This window comes from Pongo abelii, chromosome 19, assembly GCF_028885655.2.
Source record: "Pongo abelii isolate AG06213 chromosome 19, NHGRI_mPonAbe1-v2.0_pri, whole genome shotgun sequence".
Lineage (NCBI taxonomy): Eukaryota > Metazoa > Chordata > Mammalia > Primates > Hominidae > Pongo > Pongo abelii.
The window spans coordinates 25209486-25226615 of NC_072004.2; the positions used below are offsets into that span (position 1 = coordinate 25209486).

The 17130-nt window shown below is 33.5% G+C and overlaps 1 long non-coding RNA gene across 1 annotated transcript in view; it reads right to left on the reverse strand.

The window, feature by feature from the left end:
* Positions 1–2726: 2726 nt before the first annotated feature.
* Positions 2727–17130, reverse strand: part of LOC134760529 (uncharacterized) — a 39192-nt gene continuing 24788 nt past the window's right edge. Inside the window, exon 3 of the long non-coding RNA XR_010138122.1 lies at positions 2727–3176. This is a non-coding gene — a long non-coding RNA (uncharacterized LOC134760529). The remainder of the gene's footprint in view (positions 3177–17130) is intronic.

A 17130-nucleotide genomic window follows, 5' to 3' on the forward strand; every position in this document is an offset into this window, starting at 1 on the left:
AAATCCTGATGTCCAGGTTATCAAATTAGAATTTTTGAAGGTATGATTGAGGCAGTGCTATTAAAAGCAAAGACAAAACAAAGCAAGGAAGCAAACCACTTGATTCTAATATGGAACAAAGTTTAAGAACCACCAGATAGATAAAGAAAACAAATTCATTAATACTGATTGTCTATTACCTTTAAATAATCCAGATCTCAGGAGATCCTAATATACAAAACCTTTGGCTAGGACCTGAGAACCTATTATAATTAGCATTTTCATTAATCTTAATATCTCACTCATATCATCCACAAAATTCAATGTAAGATGGATCACATACCTAAACATGAATGTTAAGCTTCTAGAAGAACACTTTGAGGAACATCATAATGATCTTGGGTGAGATAAACAATGATTTTTTTTTTCTGGAGCACAGAATGTATTAAACATAAAAATAAAAATTGTATTAATGTTTTTACTATATTAAACTTATATTCATTTATTCTAAAAACCTCATTACATATATAAGGAACTCCTTCAACAACAGAAAAAATAACTTAAAAATGGGGGCAAAATGATTGAATAAACTTTCTTCAAAGACATACAAATAGACAAAAGGTATATGAAAAGATGTTCAACATCCCCAATGATCAGAGAAATACGAATGAAAGCCACAATATGATATCACTTCACACCCATTAGGAGAGCCATTATAAAACAAAACAAGACATAACAAGTGTTGGCAGTGACGTGGAGAAAGTGGAATCCTTGTACACTCTTGCTGTAAATTGGGATATAAATTGGTTTAGTCACTGTGAATAACAGTATGGCGGTTCCTCAAAAACACTAAAATTAGAACTACTCTATGATCCCCCAATCTTACTCTTAGGAATATGTCCAAAACAATGGAAATCAGGATGTGGTACAGGTACCTGCATACCCCTGTTCTTTGCAGCATTACTCACAAAAAACAAAATTTAAAAACTTAAATGTCCAATACTGCATGAATGGATAAAGACAATGTGGTGTATAAATACAATGGAATGTTTTCAATTTTAAGAAGGAAGGACATTCTGCCATTTGCAACAACATGGATAAACCTGGAGGATATCATGTCAAGCATAAGTCAGTCACAGAAGAACAAATTCTGCATGATTCCACTTCTATGAGCTTTCTAAAATAGTCAAACTCGGCCGGGAGTGGTGGCTCAAGCCTGTAATCCCAGCACTTTGGGAGGCCGAGGCGGGCGGATCACGAGCTCAGGAGATCGAGACCATCCTGGCTAACATGGTGAAACCCCCGTCTCTACTAAAAATACACAAAATTAGCCAGGCGTGGTGGCGGGTGACTGTAGTCCCAGCTACTAGGGAGGCTGAGGCAGGAGAACAGCGTGAACCTGGGAGGCAGAACTTGGAGTGAGCCGAGATCGCGCCATTGCACTCCAGCCTGGGCAACAGAGGGAGACTCCGTCTCAAAAAAAAAATAAAATAAAAAAGTCAAACTCATAGAAATAGAGATTAGAATGGTTAGGGGAAGGAGGAAGAAGGGTTGCTGTTCAATGGGCATAAAATTTCAGTTGTGTAAGTTGCATAAGTTCCAGAGATTTTCTGTACAACATCATGCCTATACTTAACAGTACTATATTGTACATTTAAAACCTTATTAACAGGATAGATCACAAGTTATGTTTTTATCCCAATTAAAAATGAACAGAAATGTCACAGTGAGACAACATATTTGAAATACATAGACCTGACAAAAAATTTCTTTGGAGAGTAAATAAATCCTATAAATTGTTATGCAGACGATAAATCACTCAATTAAAAGTGGAAGTTCATAAAAGAAGACAGCCAAGTGGGTGATCAGGATAAAAAAATGTGCTGAACACAGTTGGTCATCAGAAAAATTAAAATAAAAACCTGAATGAGATGTCATTACATGTCCAAGAGAACTGGTAAAATTAAAATGGCTAAATACCTGGAGACCAATATGGGAGGAGAGCTTGAGCCCAGGAGTTCAAGGCTGCAGTGAGCTATGATTGTGCCACTCCACTCCAGCCTGTGTGACAGAGAAAGACCCCATCTCTTAAGAAAAAAAAATGGGAACTGAATATAGCAATTTTGAAGAGGTTATGAAACAAAGAAAATCTCATACATTTGTGGTGGGAAAGTAAATTGTATAGCTACATTTTAAATAAGTTTGGCTATGTCTTATAAAGTTAAACTGTGCACATACCCAATGACATCATAATTCAATTTATAGGTATATTCCAAAAATAAATGAGGTTTTGTCTCTTCAATAGAGACAGATATACATTTATTCATAAAAGTTTGTTTTTCTTTGTAGGCAAAAACTGGATGTAACATCTATAAAGAGGAGAAGAGATAAACATATTATGATATTGACTTACAGAGTAATAATACATAGAAATAAAAAATAAAATATCAACACGTAAGTCAGCATGGATATATCTCCAAAACATCATGTTGAGTAAAATAGGTCAGACACAAAAGCTTAAAATCTATATGACTCCAGACAAACTAAGTTTAGAGAGAGGCAAAAGAAAACTATGGTCATAGTAGAATATCCTTTGACCTGTGTTTGTTATTGACTGGAATAAAGCACCAGAAGATTTTCTGTGGAATAAAGCACCAGAAGATTTTCTGTTCTTTATCTTAATATGGATGGTGTGAATATGAGTGCATAAATATATAAAGTTAAGGTATACAACTTAAATTTGTCCATTTTATAATATATAAATTTAGTCTTGGTAATGTACCTCCAAAATTACTTCTCAGCAAACCTACCTTCAAAACATTTAAATGATTTTTACTACTGCTGTTATCCACCAAGGCTAAGCCAACATCATGTCTCCTCTGAATTTTTATCTCCCTTCCTGCTTCTGCATTAGCCCTCACCTTCAGTTTATTCTCAATATCCAAGCAAGAATATAACATAATATAATAGAGATCATGCCACTCTGCTCACCCACTTTTAAGGACTTCTAATTCCACTCTGGGTCATTGTTGTGCAGATGATACAGCTCTACTGATGCTCCCCACCAGGCACACCTCTTTGATCACAGCCCTGTTGCTCTTCCCCTCGTGGCTCTGTTCCAGCTTTCCTGTACCCAACACTTCCTGATGCTCTTTGGGCAGGCTGGGAATTGTCTCTGTGTTAGTCCATTTGAGCAGCTATAACAAAATATCATATACTAAGTAGCTTATAAATGACATAAACTTATTCTTCACAGTTCTGGAAGCTAAGTCCAAGATCAATGTGCTCACATATTCCATATATGATGAGGCCCTATTTCCTAGTTCATAGACCCATCTTCTTCTTCATATGGTGGAGTCATCATATGGTGGAAGGGACGAAACAACCCCTCGGGCATCTTTTATAAAGGCACCAATCTCCTTCATGAAGGCTCTGTATTCATGACATAATCCCCTTCCAAAGACCTTAGCTTTTAATAGTATCGTACTGTGAATTAGATTTCAACGTATGAATTTGGGGGGGTTGTCAACATTCAGATTATAGCACTGTCATATTAGATGCTTTTTACATGGTTTCTGTGACTGAAAACACCTGTCTTCAAATCCCCCCTGGATTGCTTTCTTACCTTCTGTATTAATTCCTTCTCATGCTGTTAATAAAAAACATATCCCAGATTGGGTAATTTATAAAGGAAAGAGGTTTAGTTGAGTCACAGTTCTGCACAGCCGGTGAGACCTCAGGAAACTTACAACCATGATAAGGGGAAGCAACACATCCTTCTTCACGTGGTGGCAGCAAGAAGTGCCAAGCAAAATGAGGAAAAAAAACCCTGATAAAACCATCAGAGAGCATAAGAACTCACTCATATCGCAAGAACAGCAGCATGGGGTAACTGACCCCATGATTAAATTAACCCCCACCAGGTCCCTCCCATGACACAAGGGGATTATGGGAACTACAATTCAAGCTTTAGATTTAGTGGGGGACCCAGTCAAACCATTTCACCTCTTTCAAGCCTTTCACTCTTATGCTACTGTCTCTGTCATGCCTTCCTTTTTTCCCTACTTAAAATTGTATCCCCTCCTCATGTTATTTGCTTTGTTTTTTGTTGTTGTTTCATTTCTTTTAAATTTTTAAAATTATTAATTATTTATTATTTTTTTATTATACTTTAAGTTCTAGGGTACATGTGCACAACATGCAGGTTTGGTACCTATGTATACATGTGTCATGTTGGTGTGCTGCACCCATTAACTCGTCATTTACATTAGGTATATCTCGTAATGCTATCCCTCCCATCTCCCCTCACCCCACAACATGCCCCAGTGTGTGATGTTCCCCTTCCTGTGTCCAAGTGTTCTCATTGTTCAATTCCCACCTATGAGTAAGAACATGCAGTGTCTGTTTTTTTGTCCTTGCGATAGTTTGCTGAGAATGATGGTTTCCAGCTTCATCCATGTCCCTACAAAGGACATGAACTCATCCTTTTTTATGACTGTATAGTATTCCATGGTGTATATGTGCCACATTTTCTTAATCCAGTCTATCACTGATGGACATTTGGGTTGGTTCCAAGACTTTGCTATTGTGAATAGTGCCACAATAAACATACATGTGCATGTGTCTTTATAGCAGCATGATTTATAATCCTTTGGGTATATGCCCAGTAATGGGATGGCTGGGTCAGATGGTATTTCTAGTTCTAGATCCTTAAAGAATCATCACACTGTCTTCCACAATGGTTGAACTAGTTTCCAGTCCCACCAACAGTATAAAAGTGTTCCTATTTCTCCACATCCTCCCCAGCACCTGTTGTTTCCTGACTTTTTAACGATCGCTATTCTAACTGGTGTGAGATGATATCTCATTGTGGTTTTGATTTGTATTTCTCTGATGGCCAGTGATGATGAGCATTTTTTCATGTGTCTGTTGGCTGTATAAATGTCTTCTTTAGAGCAGTGTCTGTTCATAACCTTTGCCCACTTTTTTATGGGGTTGTTTTTTCTTGTAAATTTGTTTAAGTTCTTTGTAGATTCTGGATATTAGCCGTTTGTCAGATGAGTAGATTGCAAAAATTTGCTAGCATTCTGTAGGTTGCCTGTTCACCCTGATGGTAGCTTCTTTTGCTGTGCAGAAGCTCTTCAGTTTAATTAGATCCCATTTGTCAATTTTGGCTTTTGTTGCCATTGCTTTTGGTGTTTTAGACATGAAGTCTTTGCCCATGCCTATGTCTTGAAAGGTATTGCCTAGGTTTTCTTCCAGGGTTTTTATGGTTTTAGGCCTAACATGTAAGTCTTTAATCCATCTTGAATTAATTTTTGTATAAAGTGTAAGGAAGGGATCCAGTTTCAGCTTTCTACATATGGCTAGCTGGTTTTCCTAGCACCATTTATTAAATAGGGAATCCTTTCCGCATTTCCTGTTTTTGTCAGGTTTGTCAAAGATCAGATGGTTGTAGATGTGTGGTATTATTTCTGAGAGCTCTGTTCTATTCCATTGTTCTATATCTCTGTTTTGGTACCAGTATCATGCTGTTTTGGTTACTGTAGCCTTGTAGTATAGTTTGAAGTCAGGTAGTGTGATGCCTCCAGTTTTGTTCTTCTGGCGTAGGATTGACTTGGCAATGCAGGCTCTTTTTTGGTTCCATATGAACTTTAAAGTAGTTTTTTCCAATTCTGTGAAGAAAGTCATTGGTAGCTTGACAGGGATGGCATTGAATCTATAAATTACCTTGGGCAGTATGGCCATTCTCATGATATTGATTCTTCCTATCCATAAGCATGGAATGTTCTTCCATTTGTTTGTGTCCTCTTTTATTTCCTTGAGCAGTGGTTTGTAGTTCTCCTTGAAGAGGTCCTTCACATCCCTTGTAAGTTGAATTCCTAGGTATTTTATTCTCTTTGAAGCAATTGTGAATGGGAGTTCACTCATGATTTGGCTCTCTGTTTGTCTGTTATTGATGTATAAGAATGCTTGTGATTTTTGCACATTGATTTTTTATCCTGAGACTTTGCTGAAATTGCTTATCAGCTTAAGGAGATTTTGGGCTGAGATGATAGGGTTTTCTAGATATACAATCATGTCATCTGCAAACAGGGCCAATTTGACTTCCTCTTTTCCTAATTGAATATCATTTCTTTCTTTCTCCTGCCTGATTGCTTTGTCTGCCTTACTTTCCTCCATAGCACATATCAACACTTAACATATTATATAGCTTAATTACTTTTGTTATTATATATCTCCTTCCAAGAGAATATAAGCTCCAAAAAGGCATATATGTTTTTCTTTTTTTTCACTGCTATATCCGTAGTGTCTAACAAAGAATGTGTTACAACATAGGAGATTAATGTGAATGAATGAATGTTAGTCTTATTATCTTTTAAATTTACCTTATTTTTTTATTTTCTACATTTTTCACCTCCTATGTCTTTTCCACCTTTCTAGATCCTTTGGGAAGTGCATACAGAAAGCAGCAATACGAAGGTAAGAAGTTTTAACCTTTGGATTAATATTACAATCTTGAGACAGTTTTGCTTTTCTATTGCTGTTAGCAAAACCACATTCCTGCTGCTGTCAGTTATGATGCACTGAGAAAACTTCAGAGACCTAAACTTTTTCCAGAGAAGAGAGGCTTTACTGGTGTTCCTGTCCTAAGATGAGACCACTTATGCATCCTGGTTTATATTTTATTTAGTTGCCTTTATTCTCTTTCTCTTTATTTTTCTTTTTTTCTTTCTTACATTTTATTTCTTTTTGGAAAAGACCATGTACAAACAGAGTAATATGTGGATCCGTGCCCATCCATCTTAGCATAATCGTGTATTCATTGTACTTTATTGTATACATTTGGTACATATTCTATATATGGACATACACTATGTATGCTATATATTATAATATACATAACTATTTATTGATGAACTGTTACAGTACTTTCAATTTCTGATAACAGCAAAAATGATCCTTAAGTTGTTATTATTAATATTTATTTGTACATATCAATGATCATTTTAGAGGATTAAAAACTTAGAAGAAGAATTTTTAGGGAAACCATATATTTACTTTTCACATTGTCATAGATAAAGAGCACCCATATTTTTTTCTCCACTAAGAGCAACACAAGATGACTGGAGAAAAATAAATCACCAAATATCATAAACATAGTTGCATGTTTTATAAGTAATTAATAACTACTTTCTTATAACAGTAAAAATGATTTTGTTTTGTATGAGATGACTTTTCACTCTAACTTTTAAAAACTCATTACATACAAATATATCACATCAAACCCAAAAGCCATTGCTAGGACAATGGTTCCTGTCTTAATATTAAGTATGAAATAAAAGGCCTTTACCTTCCAGAAAGTTGTTTATAACATGCCAAATATGTGAATACCCAATAGTCAAAGACATTATCTCTGTAATGCAATTTTGAAAGTTGGTAAAATATTTTTCTATCAATTTCATCCTACAATCACAGGATTTAAACCATTCTTTTAAAGTGGATTTTAGAAGATTGGAATAGGAAGTTTTAGAAGTCAATCCCTCCACAAAACTGCTGTTAAACTGAAAAAAATAAGAATTAACATTTTTGGAGCTCTGGATCCTAATCAGATAAATAACAATCATTAGTAGAGTGCTTGATGCTATTGGTCTTTAGTAAGAAAGTGGCTGCATGCACATGCCAGATACCATCACTCATTCTTATTCACAAGAGTCAAAAAGTGAAAACAAACCTGTCTGTGTGGATAAACCAAATGTGGCATGTACATACAAGGGAATAGTATTTAGCCATAAAAAGGGAATGATGTTCTGATGCATGTTTACAACGTGGATAAATCTTGAAAACGTAATGCTAAATAAAATAAGCCAGATACAAAAGGACAAATAGTACATGATTCTACTTATATGAAAGATCATGAATAGTCAAATTCATGCAGAGGGAATGCAGATTCCATGTTTCTAGGGCAGGGAGGCTGGGGCAAGGGGAATGGAGAATTTTTGCTTAATGGCACAGAATTTCTGTTTGACATGATATAAAAGTTATGAAAACAGTGTTAATTACACAACATTGTGAATGTATTCAACATCACTGAGTTTTAGAATTTAAAATGTTTAAATTATACCTTTTATGTTATGTAGATTTACCACTGGGTGACAACATTGTATTAATGTAGGCAAGTCAATTTTGACAGTTGTACCACTCTGGGGGAGGATACTGATAATGAGGGAGGCCATGCATGTGAAGGCAGGGTGTATATAATATATACATACATATATATATATGTACACAATATACATACATAATATATATACATATTATGTTATATACACCCTGCCTCCACATGCATGTAATATATATATATGCATATATTCATATCCATGACTCACTCTAAATTCAGGAAGATCTCACCCTGAGATCTTTAACTTTATTATATCTGTAAAGCTCCTATTTCAAAATAAGGTGATATTTACAATTCCTTGGATGGGAGAGGGTCTAGGACTCAGACACTCCTTCTCTCCAGCATGTTCCATGAGCAAATCACTAGTAGATGATTGCTAGCAAGGTGTTACTATTACAACAAACCCCTAAATGTCAGAGACAGAGTTAGTTTGGGGAATATCCTCTCCACCACAATCTCAGTCATTTAAGCTACAGTCTTAGTCATTTAATTCAATTTAACAATATATTGAAATATCTTTCTTAAAAGTTTAAAGCTGCATTAAAGAGTAACAATTACAGAAGTTATACAAGTGACATCTCAAAAGGAAGATGATTGATCAATTTCAAACTTTCCCTGCAAGTAATACTGGATGAAAATTAAATTGGCAAACATAATTAATAATCATGGGTTATTAATTACTTCTGCAAAGTGGGTGTGCTGATTTTAAAAGGCTTGAATAAAACATAAATTTCCTTAATTTGATACTGCAAATGGAGTAATTTGGTTAATGTAAATGGTAATATTTAACTGATTTTTGCCTCAGATCTTACAACTTAAAATACTTTTCTAAAATTAGATTTCATACCATCTTTCCAGCATGTTCCAGCCTATATCAGTCAGTCCAGGCTTCTATAACAAAATATCATGGACTGGATGGCTTACACAGCAGACATTTATTTCTCACAATTTTAGAAGCTGGAAAGTGCAAGATTAAGGTGCTGGCAAATTTGTTTCCTGGTGAGGTCTTCTTCCCGGCTTGCTTTTTCCTCATATAGCAGATACAGAGAGAGAGGGAGAGCACTCTATAGACTCTCTTCCTGTTCTTATGAGGACACTAATTCCATTGATGAGGGTCCTAAGCTCATGACTTTGTCTAAACCTAATTAATTCTCAAAGACCTCACTTCCCAATACTGTCACATTGTGGGGTAGGGCTTTAACATATGAAATTTGAGGGAAAAGAAATATTCAGTCTAGAATAAAGCCCCATAAATTTCAAAAAGTTGTGGGACAGGAGGGAATGGGGATGGTATTCAATGGTACCACATCCAAGCAAGTCTTGTATGGTTAAAACAAAACAAAATCAATATAATAACATGAAATTTTACATAGAAACTGATCTGATTATAAACTGTTTTCTTACCATAATCAACATTGATATACATTGTTTTAAAAATACTTAATAGTGTTCTTTGTTTAACCAAATAATAGACGCATTAACTAGTTTCCTAGTGCTGTCAAAAGAAATTGCTGCAAAATTTGTGGCTTAAAATAATAATAATAATAATAATAATAATAATAACAATATCTCTCAATTATAGAGGCCAAAAGACCAAAATCCAGGTGTACACAGGACCATACTTCCTCTGATGGCTCTAGGGAAGAATCCTTCCTTGCCTCTTCTAGTTCTGGGTGGCTCCTGGTACTCCTTGGCTTGTGACAGCGTAACTCTAACCTTTGTCTCTATCTTCACATGACCTTGCTTGTGTTTCTGTGTCCCAATATCCATGACTCACCCTAAATTCAGGATGATCTCACCCTGAGATCTTTAACTTTATTTTATCTGTAAAGCTCCTATTTCAAAATATGGTGTCATTTACAGGTACTGGGAATGGAGAGGGTCTAGGACTCAGACACATCTTTTTGAGGCTACTGTGTGACCCATTACAAGGCACAAAGTAATTCCCATAAGCGAACTGCTTGTGAGAGCTCCCTCCAGTTTGGAATATATTCATGTTTCCATGTAAGAGAAAAATTCATCCCTGCTTCAGTTCATCTTGGCATCAGCACAAGGGTGGGATTCAGAGACATGTAAGTGTGGAATACCAGACCCCACCACACTTAAAAAGCTGGCATACTAAGTTCATAAACAACGTGGAGTGTAAAGTTGAGTTGAGAATGCTTGCGTCATACAGTTTATGTATCTTATAATAGCCTTAATCACACTTTTAGTAATTTTCCCCTCCATTGGGTGCAAAAAATAAAATTAGTTAAAAATTAGATAGAATAAAAATTATATATATATCCCTTTGAGTGGAAAAATGCTGTCATCACATTTTGTTATTTTATTCCATTGTATAAAGTCTCAGTAGTGCTCTCTTCATAAACATATTGAAGGCTTGGCTAAATTGTATCAAATTTGTGATTAAATACAAATGTGAATACTATAAAATATTACAAAGGACAATCCTAATACTATGCTATACCAATTGTACAATGGCTTACAGATGCCATAAATATTTACTTTAAGGGAGTAAAATAAGTTATAAAATATATTTAAGAACACCTAAAATCCTTGAAGAAGTTTAAAATGGTATTATTATTTGCAAAAAGTTACATATGAAGTCAGCTGACTATTGAAAATTTTCAATAACAGAAATATATACATTATCTAAAACACATATTCCAGTATTTTCAAGAACCAAAATACTGAATTAAATCATCTGTCTTTAAATGTTCATTTATTTTGGTTACAAAGGTCCATGAAAATGCTTAAAATTGGTTTATTTGATCTAAAAAATTAATATACAATTTTTATTTTTAATGTATCATTTTTCCTATTTATTCTTTTCTAAATAAAACTTTCATCCAAAGTAGATGACTGAAGAAACAAAATGCTGTTTTCTTTATGAGCTTGTAATACATTTCAATAATAATTAAGATACTGTTCATAGTGTTGAAGCGTACAATAAAACAAATTGCAGTTGAATAGTAGTAGAGTAGAAGCTGAAAAAAAAATGTATAAAAGTAGCTTAAAACAGATGATAGCAGAGCAAAGAGTTTCCTGCCAATACCCTCTAAAAATCAGCCCTTTCAGGCTTTTGTGCTGGTATTAGATTTAAGTTATAGACAAGACATATATATCTGACTTTTCCTTTCCCTTTCTACACCGTGGGGTCAAAGTCTCCTATCAAAGGACATTTGCAGCAAGTATTTTCAGCTGGGGTAGGAGGAAAGAGCAGGAATAGGAAGCAGAGCAGTATGATCACTTCTTGCTCACTTGATTTGCAACTATTGTGTAGTAAAGAATTTTGCTATACAAAAATAGTGTCTTAACTGGATTATTGTAAGACAAAGTATGCATTTTTCATGTCGTGTTAGTATTTTGTTAATAATCCAGTCCATGACATTTTGTTAATAAGGCTAGGGAAACCTACTAAATCCCTATACCAAAGTGAATTTGATTCTCCTGTAGAAACTTAAATCCTCAGGGTGATACAACTCAGTCCTTCTACTACAGCAGCTCTTTTATAAATGCCTCCCAAAGCTCCAAGAAGGAACAAAGAATGTGACCCAGTAAGCTCACACCATGAGTCCATACTGCAGAAACCTTTGTTCAACAAAACTGCAGATGCTCTATTGATTCCGCTGGAGAATGTCCTGATACTACGGACAACTATATAAGTTAGTGATTTTATTAATTTTAACATTTTTAAATGTTTTCCTTTGGGGAATTCTAATTTATATATCAATATTCTGGTAATATTTGCTGAAAACACAAACTCTGAGAGTCAAAATGATCTGCGTTCACATTCTCATTTTCTATTATAACATAAAGACAACTACTTTATTATCTTTTTAGAAACTTTCACAACTACTTTAGTTTCTTCCTAATTTTATAAATCAATCTCAAAAAACTTTGCCCAAAAGTGTTAGTAATAGCTATCAACTTCAGAAAAACTAAAACTTTAAAAATAACTTTTAGAAGGAAAATGAAATAAATAATACATCTCATTTACACTTAAAAATAATATGAATTGTCACTATTTCCTATGAAAACATCTCATGCCAAGTTCTTTTATTAAGCTTGGATTTAAAATATTATATTTCAGTTGTAACTGGTAGAATCTTAGTAAAATTATGACAATAAGAAATTGTTTATATTATATTTAATATAGAATAATTACATTTAATTCCACTTGTTAGCCTATTCTGATTATTTAGCAGGTTGATTCATAATTTACCAACTTGGGTCAGAAATATTTTCTATTCTTAGCTTTTGCTGTCAGCAGAGATAATAATAATATAGAGCCTGAATAACAAAGGATTCTGTATTGTTTCAATTTAAGTTGATTCCCTGCTTTAAGAGAGACTCGCATTCTGAATATAAATCTCTTATCAGAAAAAAAAAAGAGAACCTAGATATTTGCTTTTCCAAATTTCCCATAAGAAAGACTTGTTTTTTCTTAATAACACCCTTGCTAAGTCACGCTAGGTGCCTGACCTTAGACAAAATTCTTAACCTCTTTGTGTCTCATTTTCAGTAACTGTGAATTAAAGATAATAATTATATATTTCTCAAGGGATTATTGTGTGAATTAAATAAAATAATCCTCTAAAATGCTTAGTACAGATTCTGGAACATAATAAGCAGAAAAAATTAATAACTATTATTATTTTTATTTAAGATATTATATGACATACTTTTTCTTTATTATCTTCAGGAGAATTTCTACTCATCTTAAAACCATATTTGACTGAACAAAATTTTAAAACAAAAATAAAAATATTGCAGCTGTGTTGATTTTAACCATTCTAAACTGATGAAATTCACTTTCTGTTTGGTTTGTGACTAGGAAGCTAAACATTATTAGGACTAAAAATTTCTGGTGTCTAAAAAAATTCAAGAGGAAAACTGTTAGATTCTATTACAAATGGGCATATTTGAACTGTTAAGATTTAATTGCGAGTATGTAGATAATGCAAACATATCTTAGGGTACAACTTTTGTTCTCATGAAGTTACCCATTTTACATTTTGAGAACACTAACATAAATTCTTGTAAAGCGAAGATCCAAGATGGTTTAAAGAAAATACTAAATGAAATCAAACTTACTTGTCAAGCTCCACAGCACAACTTACAAGTCATAAATCACACTCTGTATGACAGCTACAGGAGGGATCTGGGTAGCAAAACAAAATTATGGATTTTATCCTTCTTGTTTTTGAGTTATTAAGAACTAGTTGAACTATAGAATGACGTGAAAGATTCACATCAGGTATGGGAGGTTATTTGCAGAAACTCTCCTTTATCACATTAATGACAATATTTGACATTTCCGTATGACTAATTGTTGAACTAATTTTTGGTTTCTTATGCCAACTATTAATAATCCTCCTTTCATCTAGAAAACAATCACTTTTTGTCTATCTGTAAATTGATATTTGTTAATTTATTTTTGCTTATTACAAGGATTACCTTTTATTTAAAACAAAGCATTCATAGATTTGTCTTCAATCGAATCTCATAAAAGTTAATTGAATTATTGAAAGGAATTTGTAAATTATTGTTTTTTCTAAAATAATAACAGCACGTATATTACATTAATTTTGTTTACTGTTTTTTGCTTCACATTAACTGTATTTAACTGATTTTAGCAGTCTGAGATAATTCCAAAACATCTATTTTTTTACTTAGATTTATTCATTCATTCAAAAAAATACATAATGAGAATCTATTATTTGTCAGGCACTGGGCTAGGCAAAGGTAAGTGTGAATGGCAAAATCATGTTCTCCCTGTTTCCCTGTAATATATTGCCTGGCTAAAGGTTGTGAAGGAAGAGTAATGTGAAGGAAGAGCATTTGAAGGATATAAGAAAAGGGCTCACAGAATTAACTGTATGTAGGCTGTTCTTAGGGAAGACTTCTAGAGGTGGTACTTGGCCTTCAGTAAGAAGTATGATTTGATACTTGATGTTAACTAGGTAATTGAGGGGATAAGGTGCTTTCTCAGCATAAAGGACATAGTAGGCAAAGTCTTTAAGATAAAAGCATAGTGAAAGCTCAAAACTAAAAGGAGGCTTGTGTGTCTGGACTCCAGAGACAGGAAGAGAGTTTAGAGAGTCTAGCGGAGATAGCAGAGAAGATTTTATCTTTTTTTCTTTTTCTTTTTTTTTCAGTACCAACCATCTTTCCTGTGAAAAAGCCCCTCTCCTAGTACTTTAGTTCTGTGGATCCAAAAATTATAGCATTTTTCTACCACCATGGGGGTGAGTATATAATAAATAATGTCAGTTATTTGAGCATGTGAGAAACTTGGAAGTCATCACTCCCATCCTTACAACAAGAAAAATGCTGTACAAACAGACTATCAAGGACTCATTTAGAACCGTTAGAGGACTGAGGCCACAGAACAAACTGCTGCCCCCACTCTAAATCCCCACTTAATTAGAGAGATGGGGAAATGCAAAGAATTGTAGCTTAGTAGAGCAAAAGCCCAGGAGCCCCCATGGGAGTTAGTAATGGAGTAGAAAACTTTAACATGTAGTTGATTAATTTCTCGAAGCGCATTGTGAACAAGCTTGAGAGTTAACTTCGAAAAATATATAACATGATAATACTAATTAAAAGAAAGGTGGATTAATATATTAATTTCCAACAAAAAGACTTCAGAGTAAGAACAATTATAGGGGGATACAAAGTGATATTACATAGTAAAAATGGTTTAATTTTCCAAGAAAATATAACAATCCTCAATGCACTTGCATATAACAGGCTGTCAAAAACACATGAGGTGAAAACAGATAGAACTGCAAGAACAGACAGATAAATCTACTATTATAATTGGAGATGTTAACATCTCCCTATCCATAATGAATAGAACCAGCAGGTGGAAAATCAGGAGGGCCATAGTTCAACTGAATAGCACCAAAATCAGTGAGTCCCAGTCTCTCTTCCTGGAAGTTGATTCTTGAGCAGGGACGTCAGGAGTAGAGTGATGTCCAGGCCATATCTAATAACAAATAAATTAGAATCTGGACATGATATTTAGGCATTTGTTTCTTTAAAAAATTGCCCCAGGTTATTCCATTGTGAATCTAATGTTGAGAAATAATATGCACAGTCATTTTCTTTGAATTCATTCTGCCTGAGATATCTAGAGTTGTTTTGGTTCTTCACATTGTTTTGTTTAGCAATTCATTCAATTTTGTGAATTAACTTTCAAGAAATGCCTTTTCCTTGCTGTAAAATTATATTGTTTTATGTTATTATAATTTTTAAATTGTGATAAAAGTTGCTATTTCAATGTTGGTCAAAGGAAACAAAATTTAAATTGACAGGAGAAGTAAGTTTCAGAGATCTATTGTACATTATGTAGTAGTTCTATAGTGACTGTAGTTATAGCGACTATTGAAATAGTGACTATAGTTAATAACAATACTATATAACTTAAAATAACTTAAAAATTATTGAGAGTAGATTTTAAGTATTCTACATGTTATTTTCTTTGTGACATGTGCATCTTCTGTCAGCTTCCATGGGAAATTTGACATTGCAACCTCACCTGAGGCCATCACTTTTTCCTTGATGCTACAAACCATCCTATCATGTGTTTGTACCATATCAATAGTGAAACTGACAGTGCTCTGATAGGGGTATACTCTTTTATCCCAATCTACATCCCAATACCCAATAGCCCAGTATTCTTAGAATCCAGTTGTATTCATACTCTCCTGGATCATTTCTGTTCCTTTGTAATGTAGTCCTTTTCTTCCCTTATAGGCTTATAACAACATTAACAGTCACTTTTCAGAAAGGCAGGTAAACAATCTGTTCAAATATTACTACTGTTGTTTAACAAAAACATATATATGCATGTGTATGTGTGTACTGTATGAAAAAGTGAAATTAGAGTTTATCTAGAAAAGAAAAATTTACCTCATCTAAGTGCAGAAATGAATGATCCTTAAACAAAATCATACAATTGTCTCTATCATATTTCCACAGATAAGTCAAACATTTTTAAAATCTTATTTTTCTTGCATAAATGCAGAAAACAATACATCTAGGATATGTTTGTATTCTATTGTACTTTAACATAAACTGTTTGATTCTTAATACTATGGTTATTAAGAAAATAATAAATCTTTTCAATGGTTTTGGAACTAAATTTTCGTGTAAAAATGATTATGTAGATCAAAAAAAGTTGCAATTTTCTGGACTCCTGATATTTTAAATAAAAGTAGTTTCCAAAAGTGATTTATTATTTTAATTTTTAATGTAAATTTTTGCAATATAATCATGCTATATAATTTTATTTTTCAACTATTGTTTTTGTCAACTCATTATTTATTAAGAAACAATTACTTATAAATATTAATTTATAATTCTTATGTTATAATTAAAAATCACAGTTTGTTGAATGAAATATCTGATTTATTATTCCCTAAGTCAACATTAAATTATTGTATTGCTATATCATGTATTTTTGTGGTCATAACTCTAGGTTTATATAGTAATTTCACTCCACTTTCATTTACATACTTAGGAAAGCTGCAGTTAATTCCAATTTGAATAATATCATTGTAACTAAATGTATCACGAAACTCAACATGACAATTTAGTATAGTTAATCTCCATTTCATTTTACTTTTGCACAACTTTTCCAATGAAGTGATCCCCTGAGATTAGGACTAGTTGAAATCTTAGGGCAAATATATGAATTGCTTAAAAGGAAGTCTTAAGATGCTTTAACTCATGCATTGAATTTGAATATAGAAATGAGAGGAAAGCTTGGATAATTTTATAATGAAATGCTAAGCATGTTTTCCCCTCAAAGATACATTTAAAGTCAGCTTGCAAATTGAATATTACTCAAACATCGATCATTTAACTGTACAGCATATGACATTTTGGGCATGGTAAATTCTAATGGAGGAGACTGCTAGAAATTCTCAGCCACATAGAAATCTGACTGCTTAATTTTG